This window comes from Balaenoptera musculus, chromosome 9 (genome assembly GCF_009873245.2).
Source record: "Balaenoptera musculus isolate JJ_BM4_2016_0621 chromosome 9, mBalMus1.pri.v3, whole genome shotgun sequence".
NCBI classification, from domain to species: Eukaryota; Metazoa; Chordata; class Mammalia; order Artiodactyla; family Balaenopteridae; genus Balaenoptera; species Balaenoptera musculus.
In genome coordinates, this window is record NC_045793.1 from 26,946,192 (window position 1) to 26,953,981 (window position 7,790).

The 7,790-nt window shown below is 37.6% G+C and overlaps 1 non-coding gene across 1 annotated transcript; it reads left to right on the forward strand.

Moving 5' to 3' along the window:
* Positions 1-7,333: 7,333 nt before the first annotated feature.
* Positions 7,334-7,440, forward strand: LOC118901396. Its single transcript, XR_005021369.1, has one exon. It is a non-coding gene; the product is annotated as a U6 spliceosomal RNA (small nuclear RNA).
* Positions 7,441-7,790: the final 350 nt, after the last annotated feature.

Sequence of the window (7,790 nt, forward strand, 5' to 3'; positions counted from 1 at the left end):
CCAAATAAGTTCACATTCTGAGGTTCTGGGTGAATGTGATTTTGGGGCACACTATTCAATCCACTACATTAGTCATTATTTGCTTGCTTATTTTTTATTTAAGTCTGCTCTGATGACCCATTCAACTTCTTCCAAAAAACTACTATTACGATTTTAACTCCTCAAAGTTCAGAGTTCAAAGCCTTTGTCAATTTGTTTTTGTTGAGGAACACAAAACCACTACAAGTATTAGCATAATCATGGGTGTGTTACACAAATATGAAAGAGTTAGTATGAATTTCTGTAAGGCTGTAGCTGAAGAATACACTGTAATGACTGTAGAAGCAAAGACTCATACGGAGCAGCCTGAGATGCCACCACTTTGCTTCATCGAAACTCGTGAGAGCTAGTGAGGGACGTCTGCAAATTGCATGCGTGTCCACCACAACTGCAAGTTGATTGCTCATGGAAGGTCTACAGACCTGCTGTTTATGGGCATCATACCCTTCTGAGAAAAACAGCTTCTATTTCACTTCCATCTCCAGTTCTCACAGAATTTCCTTTCACTGACAAAGTCAAATCTAGAACCATACAGAGAAGGGGATTTTGGAATGTATGTTTCCCAGATTTGGCAGTGGTGGTGTAAAACTGTCACCAGGCTATCCAGCATAGTTTGCTCCTTTGTTATCTTGGTTTCCATAACCACCTTTTAAGCTACACTTAATTTACAAATAAAGTCAATAACCCTTAATAAGCAGGATCAAATTCTACAGTCAATGCAGTAGTCCTGCTATTCGCATAATGACTCATTGGTATGAGGAGCCAAAATTGACCATGGGACCATCTCAGCTTTTCTTGTTTTGTACTCTGGTGCAAAGCACTATATAAATCAGTGCCTTTTTTGGTTTGGTTTTGTTTTTTGAGAGTCAGATTGCCAGTATAGAACTGGCTGATTCAGATTCAGATGGTGGCCAGCGGTGTGGTGTAGAATTGTGCTGTGTTGTGTTGTGTTGTGTCGTATTGTATTGTACTGTATGATGTTGTACCCCAAGAATTAGCATTAGCTAAGAGCTATTACCCAGTAATCCACTCAATGCTGAGTATCATTTTTTTCTCCAATATACAGTCACCAAAAAAAAGTGACCATAGTTCATTTATGGAGAGTTAGAAAGGCAATGCAGAATCAACTGTTGCCGGTATAAGAAAATCCTTCATAAACACCTAGACTTTCCTTCTTTTAAGGATTTTTGGGCCTGTGAACTAGCTCAAATCTGGGAGCTGTGTGAGGGGCCATGAATAATGTCAAACCTTGTTGTTTATATAAATCTAGTAAACATTAAGACAGCTAGCCATCTATTTCAATCCTGAGGATATCATGATATACTGGCAAAGACTGCCGAAGATCTCTGAGGGCCAAACCATTCTTAGTATTTACAATTCTGGTCCTGCTGCGTATTACGCTAACCATACCCAGGTTTGGTGATTAAGTTCCACGACTTGGTCCTGCCACTATAGGATTCTACCACCTCATTAAACTCAGCAACCCCATTTTAATAGCACCACCCTCCACTGTCATTCTTTGCTTGCAGAGAACAGCCTCTAGCCCCTCCCATAACTTTCAAAAATACTGTTGCTTCCTTCACTGTATGGGTGGACTTTTGTCCATCAAAAGCATGTCGAAGATCTAACCCCTGGTACCTGTGAATGTGACTTATTTGGAAATAAAGCTTTCACAGTTAATGTCAAGTTAAGATGAAGTCATACTGGATTAGAGTGAGCCCTGAATCTAATGACTGATAGTCTTTAATAAAGAGAGCAAGATTTAGAAATACAGAGACACAGAGGAAACAGGGAAGAAGTCAATGTGAAGACAGAGACAGAGGTTGAAGTTCAGCTGCCATAGAAACCAGGAATGCCAAGAACTGACAGTAACCATCAGAAACTAGAAGCGAGGAAGGATTCTTTCCTAGAGACTTCAGAGAGAGCAGGGCCCTGCTGACAGATTAATTTTAGGTTTTTAGCCTCCAAAACTGTGAAAGAATAAAATTCTGTTGTTTTAAGCCACCATGTTTGTGGTAATTTGTTACGGCAGCTCTAAGGAAAAGATATATACTCATAATATATCCCTCAAAGCTGTGCTGAAGGGATTGCTCACTGGATCCTCACAGGTGACCTAGTTAGGGGTGAGAAAACAGTTCACATAAAAAAATTCCACTCCAGCATTCCTACATCCTTAAACCCTGGAACTCAAAGACCTTATGGTATCTCAAATGTATATTTTTAAATATTGCCCTTCAATGCGTCCTAATTACCACTGGCAATGAGATCATCAATACCTTTAAATCTAGTTAGATCAGAGAATGAATGTCGGATTCCCATCCTTAAGTCTGTCCCCAGTGAAGTACTTCTGGTGCCAAAACTGTTATTAATCTTGGTGTACTCAAGGAGATAGAGACACTACAGTTCTTCAGGGAAGAGTTTAATGAAGGAATGTGAGCTTAATAGTGGGAAGCAGCCGCATCACACAGGGAGATCAGCTCGGCGCTGTATGACCACCTAAATGGGTGGGATAGGTAGGGTGGGAGGGAGATGCAAGAGGGAGGGGATATGGGGATATATGTATACGTATAGCTGATTCACTTTGTTATACAGCAGAAACTAACACAACATTGTAAAACAATTATACTCCAATAAAGATGTTAAAAAAATAAAAAATAATTTTAAAAAATAATGCTGGATGAAGAGCATGAGGTCAAGTTTTAGAGGGCTTTGAAAAATGGTAGAGAGATTTGGACTTGATGTGATAATAATTGGTTATGCTTGTAAAATGACTTATAGTTTACAATGCACAATAGATATATTTTCATTTAAACTTTAATTTTTGACAGGCATGCTGTATTATAGGTGAGGAACTAGAACCAGAGCAGTTAAGAGTCTGCTGAAAATCACGCAGCTAATAAAATGCAGGATACCAGAAAAAAAAAAAAAGGAATGTGAGCTTAAACAAATGTAGAAGTACATGTTGGACAGAAAGTCTGGAGGACTGTAGTCAAAGAATTAGAGAAATTGTTACTAATGACTTCAAACTAGAGCAGGTAGAGAACTGCAGAGCTTATGCAGATGGCGAAGAAGCTGCTACATTTGTTTGCCGCTATCACAAAGAGGGAGTTTGTTGGAGGGCGCCTTAGCTGTGATGTCTTGGCTCCCAAGAGTAACGGCTTCTAAGTTTCAACTAATCTCTTCTCATTAACAAACCCTAACCTAACACCACACATTCTAGGAAAACTAGTTCCCAGCTTTGGCAGTGGTGCATCGAAGGTAAAGGTGACCGACACTGAACCCTTCCATTCCAGACTAAAAACAGCTCTCACATATTTCTCTGTAAGTATTTCCACATGGCACTTCTTCCTCAAAAACTGAGATTGACACTCTCTTAAAATACTACCTTAAATTGTAATCCTATATTGGATGATATTGACTCAAGTTAGTTTCTAAGTCTTACTGCTTATAAGTAGAGCAGGGGAATATTGTAATTTTCTCTAGAGTTGAATTTTAGTATAAAGAGCAAATATAAGATTTTTAGCAGTCATCTTGATGAGGTTTCAATGAAACTACTTACATCACTGAAATATCTGGATTAACACACTGTGACAAAAACCTGGTATATGTTCCAACTGAGACCTCTCATACTTCAAGGTAGCTGACCAGTTCATAATCAACTAACAGTACCATGTGAGAGCCTGTTTCATGTTTAAGTGCAGGTTCCATTGTGAATTGTAGTTATTTATGTTTCTAATAATAAACTAGATCTCACAATAAAGTAACAAGGTAATGTTGTATTTTTACTTATACCTACAAAAAGTCAATATATTACTTAGTCATTCTTATATTTCCAAGAAAACAACGTGATGGCATAAGGAATTGATTAATGATTCCAAAATACTCCCTAAAGCCTGCCTGCTGCTTTCCTTCCTTTCTTCCTTCCTTTGTTTATTTATTTCTATTTTCCCAGATTTATTGAGATATAATTGACATATAACATTGTAAAAGTTCAACGTGTACAGTGTGTCAGTTTGATGTTTATATACTGCAAAAGGATTACCACCATAACATTAACTTGTAAGCCCTCCAGCCCCTCACATAATTACCATTTCTTTTTTGTGGTGAGAACAATTAAGATCTACTCCCTTAGCAAGTTTCAAGTATATAATACAGTATTATTAGCTATAATCATGCTGTACATTAGAACCCCAGAATTTGTTAATTTTATAACTGAAAGTTTGTATCCTTTGACTAATATCTCCCCGTTTCCACCACCTCCTAGCTCCTGGTAACCACTTTTCTACTCTCCGTTAGATTTCATGTATAAGTAACATCTTAAGGTATATGTCTTTATCTGTCTGACTTATCTCATTTAGTATAATGCCCTCAAGGCTCGTCAGAGTTGTCGCAAAAGGCAGGACTTCTCACTGAATAATATTCTGTTTTTCATATATATGTGGAATGTGTTGATGGACATTTAGGTTTTTGAATAGGTTGAATAATACTCTAACGGACATGGGAGCACAGATATCTCTTCAAAATCTTGTTTTCATTTCTTTTGGATATATACCCAGAAGTGGGAGTGCTGGATCATATGGTAGTTCTATTTTTAATTTTTTGAGGAACCTCCACACTGTTTTCCACAGCAGCTATACCAATTTACATTCTCACCAAGAGTGTTCAAGAGTTCCCTTTTCTCCACACCTTCAACAATACCTGCTATTTTTTGTCTTTTTGATAATAGCCATGCTAACAGGTGTGAGATATTTAATTGTGGTTTTGGTTTGCATTTTCCTGATGATTGGTGATGTAGAGGCTTTTATCATGTACCTGTTGGCCATTTGTGTGTGTCTCCTTTGGAAAAATGTCTACTGAGTTGCCTGCCTGTTTTTTATCAGGCTTTTTTTTTCTCTGCTATTGAGTTATATGAGTTCTTCATATATTTTGGATATTGACCCTTTATCAGATATATGATTTGCAAATATTTTCTCCCATTCCATAGGTTGCCTTTACTTTTTGCTGACTCTTTCTTTTGCTGCGCTTTTAGTTGGTGTAGTCTCACTTGTTTATTTTTGATTTTGTTGCTTGTACTTTTCATATCCAGGAAATCACTACAAAGATCAATGTCAAGAAGATTTTTCCCTATGTTTCGTCCTAGGAGTTTTACAGGTTCAGGTCTTATGTTTAAGTCTTTAATCCAGGTCTCTATGAACAATCACTCCTGCTGCATGTCTGCTAATCTGTGTTTTTCTTACTTGTTCCTAGCCAGCTCTATACATCTCAGCTTTGCCAGACTGGGTGGGATGAAACCTAAGCGAGATCTTCATGCAGTGCCCCCAAGAGGCTGGAAAAGGTGGTTGCTCACTCTGCCCTTCCTTTCTTGGTGAGAGAAACTCTTTGTACCTGGTAAACTCCTTGGCACTGAAGAGTGCTGGCTTGGGGATAGGGTGATGCAAGCAAAATGAAGTTGTCTTCCTTCTCCTCTGTGTGATTATTTCAGTTTTTTCCACTGTGCTGCTAAAACTTCCTAAGTGGACTCTAGTGGTCTCCCAGAGCTGTTTTTTATTTGTGGCCAGCTATCCAATCATTGATCTTTGTGGGGGAAGGGGGAAGCTGGGTTCTCCTAAGTCACCATTATTTTTTCTGCAGCCTCTCCATTAATTTTTAGGTAAATGAGATTATTTTATAAAGCAATGTTGTTTAATATTTCTAAATGATCAGCTCATCAATTTTTTTTCCTCATCACCATTATAACAAATATAACCCTTTGTTCCTAGTTGCACAACAAAATTTCAAAGAGTGAAATTCAGTTTACTCAAATATTTATAAACTGATTGTTCATCTTCTATTTCCCTCAAAGAAGATAAATAAACAGAAAGCAAATAAACCTGGAATTTTGACTATAAGGAGTCATGTGGTCTCAGAAGAAAGAAATTAATATATTGAAAAGAAAGAGGAGATACAAATCAGACTGAAGGGACTTTAATCCTACGTCTGGAGAAACATGTATATTTTGTAGATACAAATCTAGTCTCTTCTGATGACCCTTAGGGTTACTACTAGCTCTTCCATAATATATACCTTGTCTCCACTGTTAGAGACAAAATTCAGAATGAAAAAAATCATTCTGAAAATATTCTCTAACGTTTGCAAATCATTAGTCTATTTTAACGGTAGCTAAAGCTGTGTCTGAAGCTAGAATTCAGCTTTCACGGGTGAAAAATTTCCAAATCCAGTCATTCAGCAATTATTATTTTCTGAATATATACTCTTCAAGATACTCTATTAAAAACAAATAGATAATAGTCAAACTTAAATGCTATAATAATTTAAAGAGGGATAAAGTATAGCAGTATACTGCTATAACGATTTCCATGACATTATATTCAAGTATATTTGGAGAACTTTGGTCTGTAATGTTGTTTTCAACACATCAGCTTTTGGAAGAAGTATCACTTGGAGATAAAAAGCCACAAGTAATTACACTTGAATTTTACCAAATTCAGAGTTGTCAGGTCACTGAGGAGTAGAGATGTAGAGTTTCCACATGTGTGTGCACCTCCTATAATGATATTTCCCAGTAGAAGCTGACAAAGTAGGTCTGTGAAGTTAAAAGGGACATAATTCCAGAATAATATCATAGCAATAAAGAGCACAAGGTCTAGAGTTAGACAACTCAATTTGGAGCAATTTCTAACAGTCCTCAAAAATTCCTGTCAGTGAGAACTTTGAGAAGCTATTTAATTTCACTGTTGAGTCTCCTTTTTGTAAAAATGGTGGTAATAACAATTCCAACCTCATACATAAAAGCTGTAAACATTTAAAGTCATGTCAAGCATGTGGTAGATGTGCAGAAGGGTAATTATTATTGCTTGTTAAAAATTTCAAATATATTTTGTCCAATTAAATAGAAACCTGGAATATACATTTTGGCCTTTAGATACCTAGGTTCCCTCAAATGCAGAGTCAGCTGCTATATGATTCAGCTTTAGATGTTCCTGCAGTTTTAACTGTGCCACAGTTCTTCAGGGTTTAAAATAAAGCTTCCTGGTTATACCTTACCACAGGAAGTACGGTTTGGGGTTATCTTTTGTCTTTTTTCTCTCTCGTTTCTTTCTTCCTCCTGTCTTACCTTCCTCTTTTCCTTTCTTTCTTTTTTTTTTTTTTGTTTCCACTGCATTTACTTCCAATATAAAAAAATGTTAAAATGAAAAAAAAAAATTATTCTTAGTTCTCCAGTGGTTCTCTTCCCTCCCTCTTCCCCACACAGCTCCTGACCTATATCCTCAGGGTCAGTTCAAAACTGGACCTGGTGCTCGCTTTGGCAGCACATATACTAAAATTGGAACGATATAGAGAAGATTAGCATGACCCCTGCGCAAGGATGACATGCAAATTCGTGAAGGGTTCCATATTTCTGAAAAAAAAACTGGACCTGTTCACTGGTGTTTTCACAGAAAACAACCAACACCAGGGATGCAGAGGCAGAGAGGGAAGAGGGCGACAGTACTACCCAGGTTCCACCAAAGGCAGGCCAGGTGGAGAGTCACAAAATTCAAACAAAAGGGCTGATGGCCTCACAATGACATAGTCTAACTAAAATGGACTGGAAAGGAACTACAGAAGGCCCCACAGAGGCTTTATAAAACATCTCAGGGGCTAAGTCCTACCCAGAAAAACTGACTCCAGGAGAAGGATGAGGAGGACCAGGGAAGGAGTCTTGTGGAAAGTTTCACAATTCTCCTAAGTCGGGAGGTGGGGAAAGTCTA